General features: G+C 42.3%; 1 protein-coding gene across 2 annotated transcripts in view; it reads left to right on the top strand.

Moving 5' to 3' along the window:
• sema4c (sema domain, immunoglobulin domain (Ig), transmembrane domain (TM) and short cytoplasmic domain, (semaphorin) 4C) overlaps window positions 1-15753 on the top strand; it is a 113000-nt gene that overhangs the window by 34396 nt on the left and 62851 nt on the right. For both annotated transcript variants that reach the window (XM_082555961.1, XM_082555962.1), the window contains exon 2: window positions 4050-4184. The gene's annotated coding sequence lies outside the window, so the exon portion shown is untranslated. The remainder of the gene's footprint in view (window positions 1-4049; window positions 4185-15753) is intronic.

Raw genomic sequence — 15753 nt, 5'->3', positions numbered from 1 at the left:
AATCTCTATAGCCATAAGATACATCTTACAAGACTGATATCAATTTCAAAATGCTACATTAGCCACCTATGCAAAGATGCCATTATTACTCTTTAAAGCCACGTGTCTGTTAAACCTTGTAACGGGAATAGTAAGACAGAGCAGACGCAATATTTCACATAAAGGACGAAGCACGGGGAAGATAAATGCAGTGTCTGCTGTATCAGTCATTTCTATGGTACTCTGAATAATCAATGCTTCAGTTGAGTATGGAGGAATGACTCTCACGAGAGATCTCTGTATGAATTGACCGCCGTGTAGTGACGCTGATAATGGCTTCGGCGAATTGCGTCCATCTTTAATTTTAGCTTGTAAATCACAACCTGCAAGTAATGGGCTGCACTTAGAGAGGTCAGAGTTTATGTGTAAATCATTCTGGAGGACAAAGCTTGTGGTGTGAAGCTTTGCAGCTCTTTTTTTCCCCCGAAGGATATTTTTTTCTGATAGTGGGGGTTGGCAGTAGGCGTTCACAGCTCAGATCTAGCTCTGACCTTGGCCAGATGTCCACCAACACCGATACGTATGTGCGTGCACGCGTTTGTGTGTACGCCCTTCGTCTGCCAGGTTTTCGGAGAGTGCTTGCATCTAATAGGGAATGGCAGGCATTTTGTTGGGCTTTATTGCCACATGCCTCTTCCAATCCTGCCACTGATTAGAGCTGCCATTACTGGCACACCAACGTGAACGCGCGCTCTTACAAGGCAGACGTTGGCACACGCTCAAAGCTCTGGCCTTTGCATGTGATTAGCATCCCATTGCGTTGTCTTGTGCGGCGATCAAACGGAGCACGGAGTTGTGCTCTTGTCGAGGCCGATCGGGGGAAGTGACGGGTACGATGTCGCTCCACTTTTATTCAACTCATCAGGGTGCTGCCAGCTTAGACAATGTCAAATTTGCAGCTAAGCAATTAGAGGCCCAGGCTGTCACAATTGAGCTTGATGGGGAAAACTCATTGTGGTGGCATGCAGGCAAACACGTGAACACAGATACAGGTGCTGGCACACACAGACGCGATACATCCACCCACATGCGCACAAGTACATAGTGTATGTATATTTACAATAAGCATGCAGGCGATTAGCTCAGAAAGTGCAGGTGTAAACTGTTAGTCATTGCTGATTCACAAGCAGCTGGCTGGCTTCCACACAGCCACTCACTGTGCTGCCTGTCAAATACACAGGCAGCCAGCGGCTTGAGGTGTGTGTCCATGTGTATGCGTGTGCAGATGTTCTTGAAATCCTGCTATTTAGCCAGACCTCCTCCTCCACTCCTCTTCCTCCTAGTTTTTGGCCTCACGTGTGCATATGTGTGTGTGAGTGTGCTTTAGTTAATGTGTAGATGTTTTTGCACATTTATGTCTGTGTGGACTTGCAGGGATTTGGCTGCTGCTTTCTCCTGGATGAAGCCAGTGGAAAGCTGAGGTCTGGATGACTTACTTATTTAGGAAAAATACACCAGAGATGGACAGCGTGCTGCTGTGCTGTCACATAATCACATGTGCATGGGTTTGAATTCATCCTGCTCTGTAGGTAACAGAGCCAGTGACCTTAGTAGCAATGCTATATTTCATTTTGGAGATTTTTTTCTCCCCCCAATAACAGCTAAAGTGATTCTGCTGCTGTTACGGTTTCAACAGACTGGTTCAGTCCCAGGTGGAGGCGCTCACCAGAGGGTTAAATGCTCTACCAGAAGCAGTCGACACACATATACGCACAGAAATGCTCATATGGCGGATTACTCAGTGGCGTGAGGTTTCCGATTAAGTCTAAATTTGCTTTCCAGCACATTCAATCAACCTAACTTGATTTTAAAGGACCTGCCATCAAACAGAGTTTTGGACTTATCCCTAACTTGCTTCTTTACTTCCTTGAAACCATCAGAAGAGTTTCATCCTGTCTTTGGGTGTTCTCCTCCTTAACAAAGTCATGTCAGTAGCAGGTTTCATATCTTCACCGGCCAACAAAAAAACATGAAGGATTCCATTCATCTTTATGGTTTAAGAAGATTCTCCTACTTATTATACGTATAATAATCAACTGGGTAGCTTTAAAAGTGTCTTTGAACGAAGATTACAACACGGTTGATTTTTTGGTCATGAAAGGTTTTAGAGTTCTGCTTTTACATAAGAGCATTCACAGTCTCAAGGTTGTCACAATATTACCATAAATTTGCCAAAAAGTTTAAATTTGAGAAGTTTCTCGAAGATTGACTTTTTCCCTTTTGGGGGAGTTATGCCAAGGTTCTGTGCAGTTTAATTTTTGTATGTGTGTGTGTGTGTTTGGTTCAATAAAGTTTGATGAACATCACAACTTTTCCAGTCGATACAGTGGAGCACAGTGTTCATCGAGTGTAGCAGAGTTTTCAGTTTCTAGTTTATTGACAGTAGGGAATGAAGTATGATGGTGTCAGAGGTTTGGGCCTTGGCTTTGTGTGCTCCCTCTTTGTAACACTAGCCGGCCCATACGCTACTGACAGCATCTGCTTGGCCCTTGGCGCCCTCATTGTGATTAGTGAGCCATTGATGTTGACATGAATCTCAGCTTCTGCTCACACACACACACACAAATCCCGGCACGCACTGGCGAAGGCGCTGTAGTCAGTTATGCGATCTGCACTATGAACTACGGGAACCTGTGAATGTGAGCCTCGAGGGATCAGGGGCGTGTGTGTGTGTGTGTGTGTGTGTGGCTTTATTTTTCATGTCTAAGATCTTGTGATCAAAACCAGAAAAGCCTTGCAATAAAATTGAGTCAAGCAATTATCTCTGTGCATGGAACTTAGCTCCAAGCCTAATCTTCATACTCACTTCATACTGTTCATATGAAGGAACATTCAGTGGTACAGTGTAAAGCAGACTGCTCAAATTTATTCTGTTTCTTGCAAAGCTCGCTGTTGTGAGCTCACGTCTGGGCTCAGCTTCTGTTAAGTCATTTATTACTCTATATCTCTTTCAGCATTTTCTATTTGTGTATGTGAAACCTGTATGTTTGTGATAATGACTGCTTAAAGTAAAGGTAAAGTTAGAGATGCTTAGCATTTGCCTCTTTTTGTAGCATATTTGCTTGTTTGGAACATTCATTTGTAAAATCTTTTAATAGAAAACTGCAAGAGACTTTATTTGTTTTGGAAAATTTACCTGTTTAGGATGTGGCCAGTGGAGCCCAACCATTTTACCAGTGGACTGATATTATTGGCTCATTTTAGTTACTTGCTGACCTGTCAGTATCATCACTTGTAAGTGCCAAATAATTAAACATTTAAAAAGTACAGAAGAGATCAAAGAAACACCCTTCAACTATGTTGTGAGTTTCAACGTTGCCTAATTTGTCCACCAGGGGGCAGTCTGCAACTTCCCTGGTGGCAACATATGTCACACAACAATGAATAAATAAGTAACTATACACATGTCAGAAAAATCTGTTAGTGTTGTGTATGTCTGAAAGAAAAAGAAATATTGGATATTATATACTAAGATTGAATATTTTGAATATTAATGTTATCACATTATTGTCACTATCAGTCTTAAAAATCCTATATTTGAAGCCTAAATCTGGTGATTAAAACAAAACCCTTACAGGAAGTTACAGAGTAAGTTACGGTTACGAAGGATAGTGTGTAAAATGTACTACATTGTCATGCTGGCTCTCTGTTGTGGTTTACTAGCATGTTTCCGCTTGTGTTAGCTTGTCTTCAAGAGTAGGTAACTAACTAGGCCTAAACTTCAGTTTCCAAAACCACAAATTTCACACACAAAAACCACCAAGTGGCACATATTTGTTTGATCAGGATTTTCATGTTTCATGTACGTGGATGTGCAGGTAGGAAGTATATTTACAGTTTTGAATGTGTGTGTGTGTGTGTGTGTGTGTGGAGACCTCTAATTATGTGCAGTAGCAGGTCTTGTCTGACAGAGACATTAAAATGATTAAAGCTGACCTGTCAGTCTCACATATCCACCCCCAACATCCAGCACTGCCACTCATTACATCTCTCCTCTTCTTCTCCTTTAGCCCAATGTGACCTTCATGTGCGACGTCTGTCTCTAGTCAACATTCACAACGAAGACAAGACAGAGCAAAAAAAACATCTGAAGGAGAGATTACGACGAGAGCACACGGACGCGCGAGGGAGGAGAAGAAAAACAAGTAAGAAAGTAAAAACAGAACAAAGGGTGGAGAAGAAAAACACAGTGGCATCTTTTTCTATCTCTCACTGACAGCATGAATCAGAGAATAGAACAGGAGGAGGAATGGGGGGCATGTAAAATGAGCGAGGAATCAAAAGAAATAAGAAAGTGAATATAAGCAGAAAAAGCAAAACCATGCGGGGGGGAGGGTAGCAGTTGTCAAAACAGGACGTGGAAATTACAACCATTTTCAGGAACTCCCAGAAAGAAATTATTCTGCAGCGAGACAAAGAAAATGGAGAAAATGTATGACAGAGGAGAAAAAGAAAGGTGACCAAAACAGAAAGAAAAAGGTGAATTTAGGCAGGATATTGGATTTCAGATTTCAAAGCATTTTGTTAAGAAAGACACTGAAGGTCACGTCTGTAACAAAGTGTATCTGTGTACGTGTGCGCGTAGCGTTTGCAGCTTGTCCTGACTGTGTATGTGCAAGTGGAAGGAAAGACGGCCATATTTATCTGAAAGTCGAAAAGTGGAAAACAAAGGGAGAAAAGAAAGAGAAGGAGAAAAGAGAAATGGATGATTGAATCTGACAAGCTGTGCACAGATTTTAAAGGTTAAGTTTACTGAAGATAGCTTTTATCGTTATTTCCGTCTTCTGAGGCTGAATGCAACAAAGCACAAGGTTGGAATTTCTGCCTTAGTAATTTTAGTTTGATTTGCTCTGAAATCTGAGTGTTCCAGCATTTTAAAATCAGATGAGAGAAGTTGATGAAACTTCACAGATCTTTGTTGGGTTTCAATTTTTAAAATGTAAAGTTGTTTTAAAGCGCTCACAACAATCGTAGAGGTACAATCGCATACTAATACGATCGCTTCGGTATCACTTCTCAGGCTACAAACGGGCTGCCATGATCATCTGATTAGTGGAAGTTTTGTTGGGGGTGTTAGACGGCATGGGCCAAAAGATTTAGCTGTGTGCTCTACTGGGAACATCTTTAGGGAAAAGTAAGCAAGCAATAACGTAAATATACTGGGAACAGGACAATTGAAGTAATTGGACTCAGATGACCACAATAAGGCCACTCTTTTGGCTCTTAGTTCAGAATAAAGTGATGGATTAATAAAGAAATATATTAGCTTATCTTAGCATACAAGACAAAAACAGTAGCAGTTGGTAGCCTAGCAAAAATATTTCCTAATTGTAGCTGTAAAGCATGTTAAATAACTAAGCAGTTCTCTTTGGCTCGTTTGCATATTATGGTGCTGCAGTTGAGTATCATCAGTGTAATCAGGGTATGAACATTAGATGGCTGCTCTTCCATTCATAGAACCCAGGGTTATTTCTGTAACCACCTCACTGTGCTCTGTTTACTTCTGAAAGCAAAACCCGTGCCCTTGTCATAGAACACTGGATGTCACTATGTGCGTGTGTTTGTGTTTCAGTGGGTGGCCACCTCTTGTCTGATGTGTGTAAGATGAAGGGCTCTCTCATTTACAATCAGTTGTCAGCTTGATCGAGCGAGTGAGAGGCACAGCAGACTCGAGTAAATTGCCTCCGATAAAAAAAGTAATTTGTATCCCAACTTGCTCTTCCCAGAATTTAGACACGCACTAGCCAAAGAGGGAACTTGTTTAAACATGCACATATGCACTTGTATACCTTGATATCAACCAGGTAATGTGTACTCATAAACACAGAGCTGTGAGTAATCAGCCCAGGGCAACGTTCCTCTTTTCTTTTTTTTGTCTTCTGCAGGTTTCTTTCCTGCACTGTCGCGTCTCGCTTATCCCTTGTTCTCTCTAATAATTCTGGTGCTCCCTCTCTTTCTACCTATCACTCTCACAGTGTGTGTTTATCTCTGTGAGGATATTGGTTGCCGATCATAAATAGCTTTTTCTCTGACAGCGTGCCATCACAGGCCGAGTGAGCTGGGGGGAGTAGGGGGGTAGCAGAGGTGGGGAGAAGAGAGATTGAAAGAGCGATAGAAGGAGGAAGAGGAGAAAAATGCATGCAACGTGCAGGCAGAGGTTATGCACATCATGCCAGCCTGACAGGTGTCGGGTATGCACAGATAAATGTGTTGTGCTTAAATGCAAACACCCACAACACAAACCTGCTCCCTGAGCCACGTGTAGGACACCACAATAAATTCAATGAACACTGAACTGATTTTTTTTAATACAACAAAGCCGGCCTTTACCGAAAAACAGGCCTACGTTCGGCTACCTCCTCTTTAATTTGCTGCTCATGCTATTTGCAATTAACGCAGACTCAGCACTTTTCTGTGTTAAACTGTTACACCGATAAATTTGCTGTAATGACATTTCCTCCCTACGAATTCCATCAGTACGGCAAGAGTCATGTCGTACTCATTTCTCTTTGCTTACAGAAATCCCCTTTTGATTCGCTTGTTTTGTCCAATCCTTTCCAATTTCCAACTCAACACTTCCTGCAGAAATGTTTCACGTTGATAGCCCTCCAGCATTTACTGTAAAGACGTGTAATCCTTTCTTGGTATGCTTTTAATGAGAAGGATCTGCAGGAAATCTTAGGTCCTTAATGGGACTAAAGAAAACAAAATAGAAAGCATTGGAATTCATTAGTGGATAGTTAAAGGAATAGCTTGACATTTTGAGCAATAAGCTAAATAAAGCCACTGTCCAATTAACTTAGCACAGGAGAAATGCATAGAAATGGGGAAAGGGTTATTCTGGCTTTGTCCACTGTTAATAAAAATCACATACTCGTGCTTAGCATGACTTAGAATGGCGCCCGTCAGCTGCAAAGCGATGCATCATATTATACAATACACTTTACATAATGAGGAGGTTCGGCCTCATTATATAAAGGCGAATGTGTCTTTTTTCACACACAGCTTAAAGTAAAACGCTAACTACTAATTAATTCCAACTGCTTCTGCTTTTATGTTACTTTCTTTTTTATCTCGACACTTTTCACAACAAAGCTTCACGTTAAAAGCTTTTGCACTAGCCTAAAGAGTGTTGGCTTTTGAACGGCTCTGTTGGTTTTTAATATGAGAACAATCTTTGAAGTGGACCCGTTTTGCTTTGTCTCTTTTTCTGTCACATGCGTCCTATTACACTGGCAGATGCTCATGTGGACAAAATTTTAAACAGTGAGGTAAGTTCAGACTGCTCTAAACATTCGATTTCCGACAGTTTTTTTCTGTTTTTAGCTCTGTTTTATGTCACAGAGAGAGGATAGCCTAGACGTGCTATTCAAACCTTCTGTTTGCAAGGGACAGCCAGTCAGAGGGGTGCAGGATGTAGGATAACTGAGGGTCTAAAGCAAACACAAATTTGCAAATGTACAAGAATAAAAATACAGAGCCTCTTTAAGAAGTGTTGAGTTTAACTGCAGTGTATATGCAACTGCATTTTTACTGCAACTGCAGAATTTAGTAGGAAATTTCTCATTATTTATCCAAACTTTACTTTTTTCCTTCATTTATGCCAGCCACAACTATGATCTACCCATCTATTTTCGTAACTGCTTGTCCAACCTTTCAAACACACCTGCAGCGATTTTGGAATCAATTAACGGACGCAGGAAGGACATGCAAATGCAGACAGCCGCAGCTGATAAGCAGGATTAAAATTCAAACCTTCTTTCTGTGAGGCCATGCTGGTAGCCTCCGCACAATCACGCCGACCCCGCCGTGCTTGTTATTTGGACGTTTATATGACGCGGTCATTGGTTATATTCAGACAGGCGAGAGATGAATCTTGCCCAAATGCCCTGTCACACACACTTTTACACACACTCGCACACAGGTTCCCCTCCATCAAGTTTGATGAGTGTGAACCCGCTGCATCTGGCATTCCTCTGTCCTCTCTCTCCACGCCGCAGCAGTCCGTGTCTCTCTATTGATCCCAGCTTATCTTCCCGTAAACCTGGACCTCGTTTCTCCCCTCCTCCCATCTCCTCGCTTCACCACCTCCTACCCCTCCTTCCTCCTCATTGCTATCGATCAGCCCGTGTGTTCAACAAAATAGAGAGCAGGCTGTGGTTAATGCAGTGCTGGGCCGGAGGGGCTCTGCACGAGACTCGTGTATCGCCTTTCTCTCCTAATGGTTCCAATCAGGCTCTAATAGACCCTGGGTTAGCCCATCAAGGCCCACTACTCTCTTCTCACTCTTCTCACCTTTCACTCATCCTTCCTTCTCATAAATAAATCTCTGTCTCCGCTACATGTCTGCCAGGTGCATTTTTAGCTGATGACTGTTGATTTCGCTAACCGATCCGATAGCTTTTGCTTCTGCTGAGTGTGCACACGCTTCTTCCAAAATGTCCTGCTTTGCATTTTTTACAGTAATGCTCATTCATTCCTGGGAGCTGCCCGGTAGAACCACAGTTTGCTAAGTTTAGCCATTGGGAACTGCCCAGTACCAAAAGCTGCCTTTCATTATCCCTTCTTTCAGTCGCTGAACATACTGTGTCTCTAGCTGGGTTAAGTGCATTTCTCAAGGGTACCTTCATTGTTGTGGATTCGGGGAAAAGAGTCTCTTAACATTTGTTGTTTTTCAGTCAGCAATTTAAATGGAATGACAAGTAGAACTAAAGTATGACACACTAGATGCTAGCATTACCTTTAACTAGCAGAGAGTTTGATAGTTTTTGACATTTGTTGTGGCAGGTATGTAAGAAAAACAAAGACTTCTAGGAACAGCTTTAAGCTCCTGTTAATTTTGTTTTGTAAAAACTTGGATTATGTCATTAAATTGTCATTTAAATCAGTCCTGACTAGGGATGGGTACCGGTGTCCGGTGCCATGATGGCACCGGTTCTGACATAAACGGTAGTAACCAGACCGAAAAGCAGCGCACATTTCGGTGCTTTATTTCGGTGCTTTTTTTTCCTGAGCTGTGATACACTTCTAGCCAATCATTTTACGTTTCCGAGGATAGTAGGCGGGCCCAGGTACGTATGTTCTTTTAGAGCAGAGATACAGATTAAAAATGCCCAAGGCGAAGCGGTCAAAGTCTGGCTGTACTTCACAGCAAAAGATGCAAACTCAGCAGCCTGCAACAAGTGCTTTAAGATGATACTGTGATACTGTCAAAGGAGGTAACACCTCAAATCCGATGAAACACCTGGCGACGCATAGCGTTTTTTTAAAAGCCGAGAAATGCGCCGTATTTGATAGCTTGCTGCGAGACCTCACACCGAGCGCATCTACTGCGGGTGGGTTGCCTGTTATCGGACCCCGGAGTTAGCAACATCCCCCAAAAACACGAAGAGTAGAGTCCTGGCCCCTAGCCCTGCCAGTGTAGCAGAAATGATGAGGATGATGATGCAGCAGCAGCCGTTCTTCTCTGCGTGAGTCGCTTAATGTTGTTCGTGTGTAATTTACGTTGAGTAGGCTAACCAGGTTATTACATTAATGCAGGTAAGGTGAACTAGCAAACATCATCATAGCTACATGCGGCTGTCTTCTTGTTTGATGGCAGATGCTCCCTTCACCCTGGCCAAAAAGGCTCAAATGACCAAAGAAAAAGTGGAAAACAGTTAAACATGAGAGGTTTTTGGACAAAATTGGTGTTTTTTCCATTGATTAAGCACTGCTTCCAGCCAAGAGTGATACCATATATGCCCTATAGCTGCAGAAAAGGCTAACATTGCTATCTTTTTACAAAAAAACAGCTAAACATGAGAGGTTTTTGGACAAAGTTTGTGTTTTTTCCATTGATTAAGCACTGCTTCCAGCCAAGAGTGATACCATATATGCCCCATAGCTGCAGAAAAGGCTAACATTGTTACCTTTTTACAAAAAAACAGCTGAACATGAGAGGTTTTTGGACCAATTTTGTGTTCTCCATTCTTTAAGCACCGGTTTGAGCACCGTTTGAGCACCGGCACCGTTTCAAAAGTACCGATTTGGCACCGGTATCGGATAAAACCTAAACGATACCCATCCCTAGTCCTGACAGTCAGTCAGACCATATATTGGCTGATATTAGCTATTTACTGATATATCAGAATTAACATTTATAAAAACCAAGTACAATATAGAAAAGATGGGAGATACACCCTTCAACCAGTGTTAATGTTACACAGTTTTTACAACATTTGGAGCTGGCTGTGACAGATGACTGCCCCTCCCTGAGCCTGGTTCTGCTGGAGGTTTCTTCTTCTTTACCATATAATATAAAGCCCCTTGAGGCAACTGTTGTTGTAATTTGGCCCTAAAAATACAATTGAATTGAATTGATTTGAATTGAATTGAACTCGACAAAGGTCATGTGTTTTCATGCCTCCATCAACTAAAAGCAATGTAAACTGTGTATTTTCCTCTCTCTGTGATGTTTATGGACCAGTTTTGGTGCTGAAATCTGTAAAAGGTCTGATGTTTGTCCTGTGTGCTATAAAAAGCCTGTTTGACATTTATAACCATTTTTCTAGAGAAGCAGCTTTGTGGCTTTGGTGAGAAAGAGGCTAAAAGATGACATCTCATGACAAATGTTTTTTTTCCCCTCTCTCTGCTGTTTAGGACATTCTCCAATCATGTATTTGTTTATTAGGGCAACTCAATAAAGAGTAGACATGCACCCAGTAGTGGTCTTGTGTATGCCTATCTATGCCATGCATTCAGACTTCTGACATAAATTCTAGAAAAAGTAGCTATACAGAAAAATGACCACAGTTAGCGTTTGACATGCAGCTGGCAATTTTAGATGTCAACAACAAAAAAAGAAAAACAAATTTAAATCCCAGAGAAGAGAACTTATCATAAACCTAAACGTTTACACAACAGTCGTGTCTCACCCGTTCAGTCCTAGACAAATATCGTCTGTCATTCCACTTATCTCTCCGTCAGTGTCCACCCTCCCCACCTCCCACCACCGCAGAGATGTGTGAGCCGCTCGTATAGGAGTCCAGCTAGGTGCAACCTTTATGCCCTATGGCACCTCACTGGGATCCAGGGCTCTGGGCTCAGCATGAACTGCTGAACTCTTCCCGAAAGTACAGACCTGAGGAGAAGGGAGAGGACAGAGAGAGTGGGAGGGAAAGCAAAGGAGTGCTACTGGACAATTAGCCCCCCTAGGAGCATAGTAGGTGGTTCCCCCAAGCTAGAATACACTGAGAGTATTTCAGCAAGTGGCAGCCAGAGAGAAGGGGAGACAGTGTGTGTGTGTGTGTGTGTTTCTGTGTGTGTGTCATGCACGTAGTGTAGTTTGCATTCATATGCCCCGCAGTTGTTGTTCTGAAATGAGACAGAACATCGGGTGCCCACAGGCGTCAATACGACCATTTCTATTATTCAGAACTGATTACAGCGCGGAATCATACAGCGGTGAATACTTTTTAATGAGCTCTGAAATACAACAGAGAAAGTTTATCAGATTTTTTGTTTGTCTGAATCTGGCTGGCAGGGAACAACGAGCCTATTTGCCTGAGTGATTTGATTAGTGCGCTGGTGTGTGAGGAGCAGGTTGCAACATATGTGAGTGGTAACTCTGAAATAAATGAATGTGCGCAACTGCGGGAGTACTTAACGACACGTGATAAATCATCCCTGTTATTGTTTTGTATGTGCGTACAGCACCTGTGTTTATTGGGCACATGAATTCATGCGTTGGAATATACGTGTGCTTTCCATTTCAAGAAGTACGTAGATATATACAAAAAAAAACAAGTCCTAAATTGTTTCTTTGTGTCCACGTTTGTTTCAGCCTTCTATTCACAAACCAGTCCACCACCTTGAGCAAGGCGGATTGACCTGTGACCAAACAGTAATCGTGGACGAGTGTGCTCACACTTTTGTATGACAGGTCAGACTGCACTATCCCAGCATCCCCTGGGCCTGCACACAGGGCAGGCAGGTCACGGCAGGGCAGAGTGCACGTGGATTTTACCGTTTCCTCGCTGCAGTCATGTGTGCTCGTCAGAAACAACACAGCCGGGCTGTCAGCACAAGGTCATCCAGAGAAAAAAAGGAGAGAGAGAGAGTTAGATGGAGAGGCTGGGAGAGAGAAAAACAGACAGTGTGTCTGCCCGTGCATAAATAACCTGGTTATTGTTGACTAATCACATTTCTTAAATGTCATGTAAATTAAAAACCTAGTTTCAGGTTAAAGGATTACAATAAATCTCTTACCGACCTAGTTGCACACTGAAAATAGCTAGAGCACGCAGTGCTACTTAAACAGACAGCCAACAGATCAATACACCCACAACCGAGGCAAACGGTAGATAAACTTTAAACTGTCGTTTTAGATTTCAAGTTCATGTTTAGTTGACCATTTTTGATATAATTTTCTTAATCGATGGGTTGACCAGAAAGCTGGAGGAGCAAAGAGCCTTCAGCTTAACAATAGACTATATAAATGTGCTAATATATTCAATTGAATTCAGTTTTATTTATATAGTGCCAAATCAGAACAACAATCACTTCAATGTCCTAAAGACCCTACAATCGAGAGACAAAACCTCAACAGTCATATGACAGTATACGCTTTGTGACACGCCCGGATGGCTACAGCAAAACTGATCTAACCAGGTTTCACACCAGGGCTTCTTCCATTAGTGTAACATTCAACACGTCTTTTATGTACAGTCTATGCGAGGGGTAGGCAACTCCAGGCCTCGAGTGGCGGTGTCCGGCAGGTTTCAGATGTGTCCTTCATCCAACACAGCTGATTCAAATGGCTAAATGACCTCCTCAACATGTCTTGTAGTTCTCCAGAGGCCTGGTAATGAACTAATCATTTGATTCAGGTGTGTTGACCCAGGGTGATATATAAAACCTGCAGGATACCGGCACCTGAGGCCTGGAGTTGCCCATCCCTGTTCTATGCCATCAGTTTTCCTGTAGCACATCTTTGTCAACTCCAGCTGGATTGTTTTTCCTTATCTTTGCATTCACCCGGATTAATATATCACTTTTAAAGTGTAGTCCAGCTGTGCTATACAAGTACATACATTTTTTTTCTTGAATTTTATGATCTTGACAAGGTTTGCTCATTTTATGGATTTTACCACAGAAGCTGACGCAGTGATGCAATTAACTGTTTTAGTGATTGGTCGGGATTAAACTCTGGACCTCAAGGGCACAGGGTGGAGTACCGGTGATTAAAGACATTTATATGCAGTGAAAACTCCCCACTATAATTTAAACTTGAGATGTTGTCTTAGGTTGGTTGCCATCTCCTTGAGGGAGATAATGATTGCTGCAAAGGGATTTCATAGATTCAGTCAGATACCCCTCAAAATATATTTGATACAGCTACTGTGTTAGCATACAATTGCCTATTTAAACATCCTGCAGACACGGAGGAGCATTAGCATTCATTTGAAGTTGTAGCTGTCACTTCATGAATATCCAATATTCACTTTCCTTCTAGCTGTTGTTTATTTTCTATCTTCTTCAGTGAAATATCTGAAGCCGTAGCTGCTAAATCATTCACTGCTACCTGCTGTGGATGGCAACAAAGCTGATAAGACGGGTGAGCCTCAATTAAAACATTAAAGCTGCAAGCCCTGAAAGCAAAACAATTAGCTAAAAGATGCTAAAATGCCTCCAAAGCTGAGGGGGGAACTGCAGCTCCTGTGACAGGTCTCCATGAGTTCATTAGGATGGTAATCCCTTCCAAATGCATGTATCTGTTTGAGCCATTGTTGATCTAAAATATTTAGTCTTGCAGCTTTAATTTGTGATCGGGAGCTTTTCCAGCATGTTAAAATGATTGAGCTCAATTTACCTTTGATTTTTTTTTTTTTTATATTTGCAACAGTTACATCACGTGACCGACTCGAATCAGGGTTCAGGTGTTGTCACGGCTTGCACTGAGAAATCTGTAGGTGTTAAATGGCCACGCTCAATCCCCAAGTCTTTCGTCCACAGTCTGCTTCCATCAACCGTGTATACGCTGTCGCAGACCAAAGGCACAGATGGTCCTGCTGTCGTCAGCGTCTGCACGTCAGCGCATCTGGTTTCATCTCGCCTTGTCCTCCTCTTCTATCAGTTCCTCGGGTCTGAGCAGGTGTTTGGCCCGCAGTCAGAGTCCAAATCAGATCCATTTCATCTGTAATCAGCTGGAGCCCCTGGCACTGATGGAAGAGATCAGAGGGCCGATTAAAAAATTGTAAGCCGACCACGCCTGACCAGCCGACCATGACACGGACAAGGCGGCAAAACAGAACGGGGGGGGCAAGTTTGTGCCAATGAGGGGGAGCTACAGGAGGGATGAAAGGAAAGATAGAGTTTTGAAGGCTGGCAAAATCTCCCAGGGGAGGGACATGAAAGAGCAGGGCTCTGGGGGAAGTAAGCAGTGATGGAGGCTAAGATGTTACTCTGTGATCTCACAGGATTCGTGTGTGTTTGTGTGTTTTTTTTATTCCATCAAGTGGAAAGAGGTCATTTAAAGTCAAATGCGTTGCTCAGTTCTGCTTCAAATTGGGGTAATTACAATGGGAAGTAAATTCCAATCACCATGTGAAAAGAAAGTTAATGACATTAACTTGATGTTTTTGAACTGCTTGATGCCCCAACGCTGTTTAGCAAATCATTAATTGTGAGAAAATTGTGGCAAATCATGTTCTCAGGTGCATGAAAACTGATGGGTGGCTCACATACTGATGACAGCTGCTTTAAAGGAGCTCAAATAGCGTTTAGGAGCCGTTCACAAGGTATTGGATGTATCAGAAAGACCATCACCATTCAGATACACACACACACACACACACACACACACACACACACACACAACTGAAAACACACAGCTGTTTATTGTGCGCTGGTCAGCATAAAGAGACTCAGCACACTTATTTGTTTACACCTATTCACTGATATGCTAGTTATTCTGTCACTTAAATGAAGGCTTGCTCATGCTTGATATTGCTTTAAAGCGTATATGCAAACCAGAAGGGCTCTCATACACACATACACACGCACACACACTCTACCTGCTTTAAGTGACCACCTGCGTCTGTGTACTCTCAGATGGAGAGTGCACATGGAGTGGGAATGTGTGTGTGTGTTTTACTGTCAGTGTCTACTCCATTAGTGCCACACTCTGAGTGAAATCACTGCATCAGATGTGTTAGGTCCAGCTCTCTGGACTGGATCTAGCTTCTCACCGTACTTCCATAGAGCAGTGGGGTCTCCCACCCCCTTCCTCCAAAGTCCGGTTGCACACATGGCTCTAGAGGACTGAGATAAAATAGCAAACAAGTCCATGACTTCCTTCCCCACAAGTCATCAATTTTGCAGGTTCACTGAAACATGATATATTTCTTTTTTGCTTTGTTTTTATAACCGTTTTGCTCAGGACTTAAGCTCCATACTTTAAAATCTTTCCTTTGATGTATCACCACAACATTTAAACTCCAGGCATTTAACTAAAGCTTTACTTTAAGAAATGATTTTAGACCATTAAAAAAATGTTTTTAATCGACCTGTGTTTTTAAAGGCTGGTGTTTAATCAAAAGGTTTTAGCAGAAAAAAATAATTTATGACAGCTTCCTCTAAGGCTCCCTGTTGTATTCACAGAGTTTAAAACACCATTATGAACCCTTTAGAATACTTTTTAAATCATAAAAATGAAATAAGGTGATCTCATGT

This window comes from Aulonocara stuartgranti (assembly GCF_965226115.1).
Source record: "Aulonocara stuartgranti genome assembly, chromosome: 12".
Taxonomy (NCBI): Eukaryota; Metazoa; Chordata; class Actinopteri; order Cichliformes; family Cichlidae; genus Aulonocara; species Aulonocara stuartgranti.
This window is presented reverse-complemented; position numbering and strand designations above follow the sequence as displayed.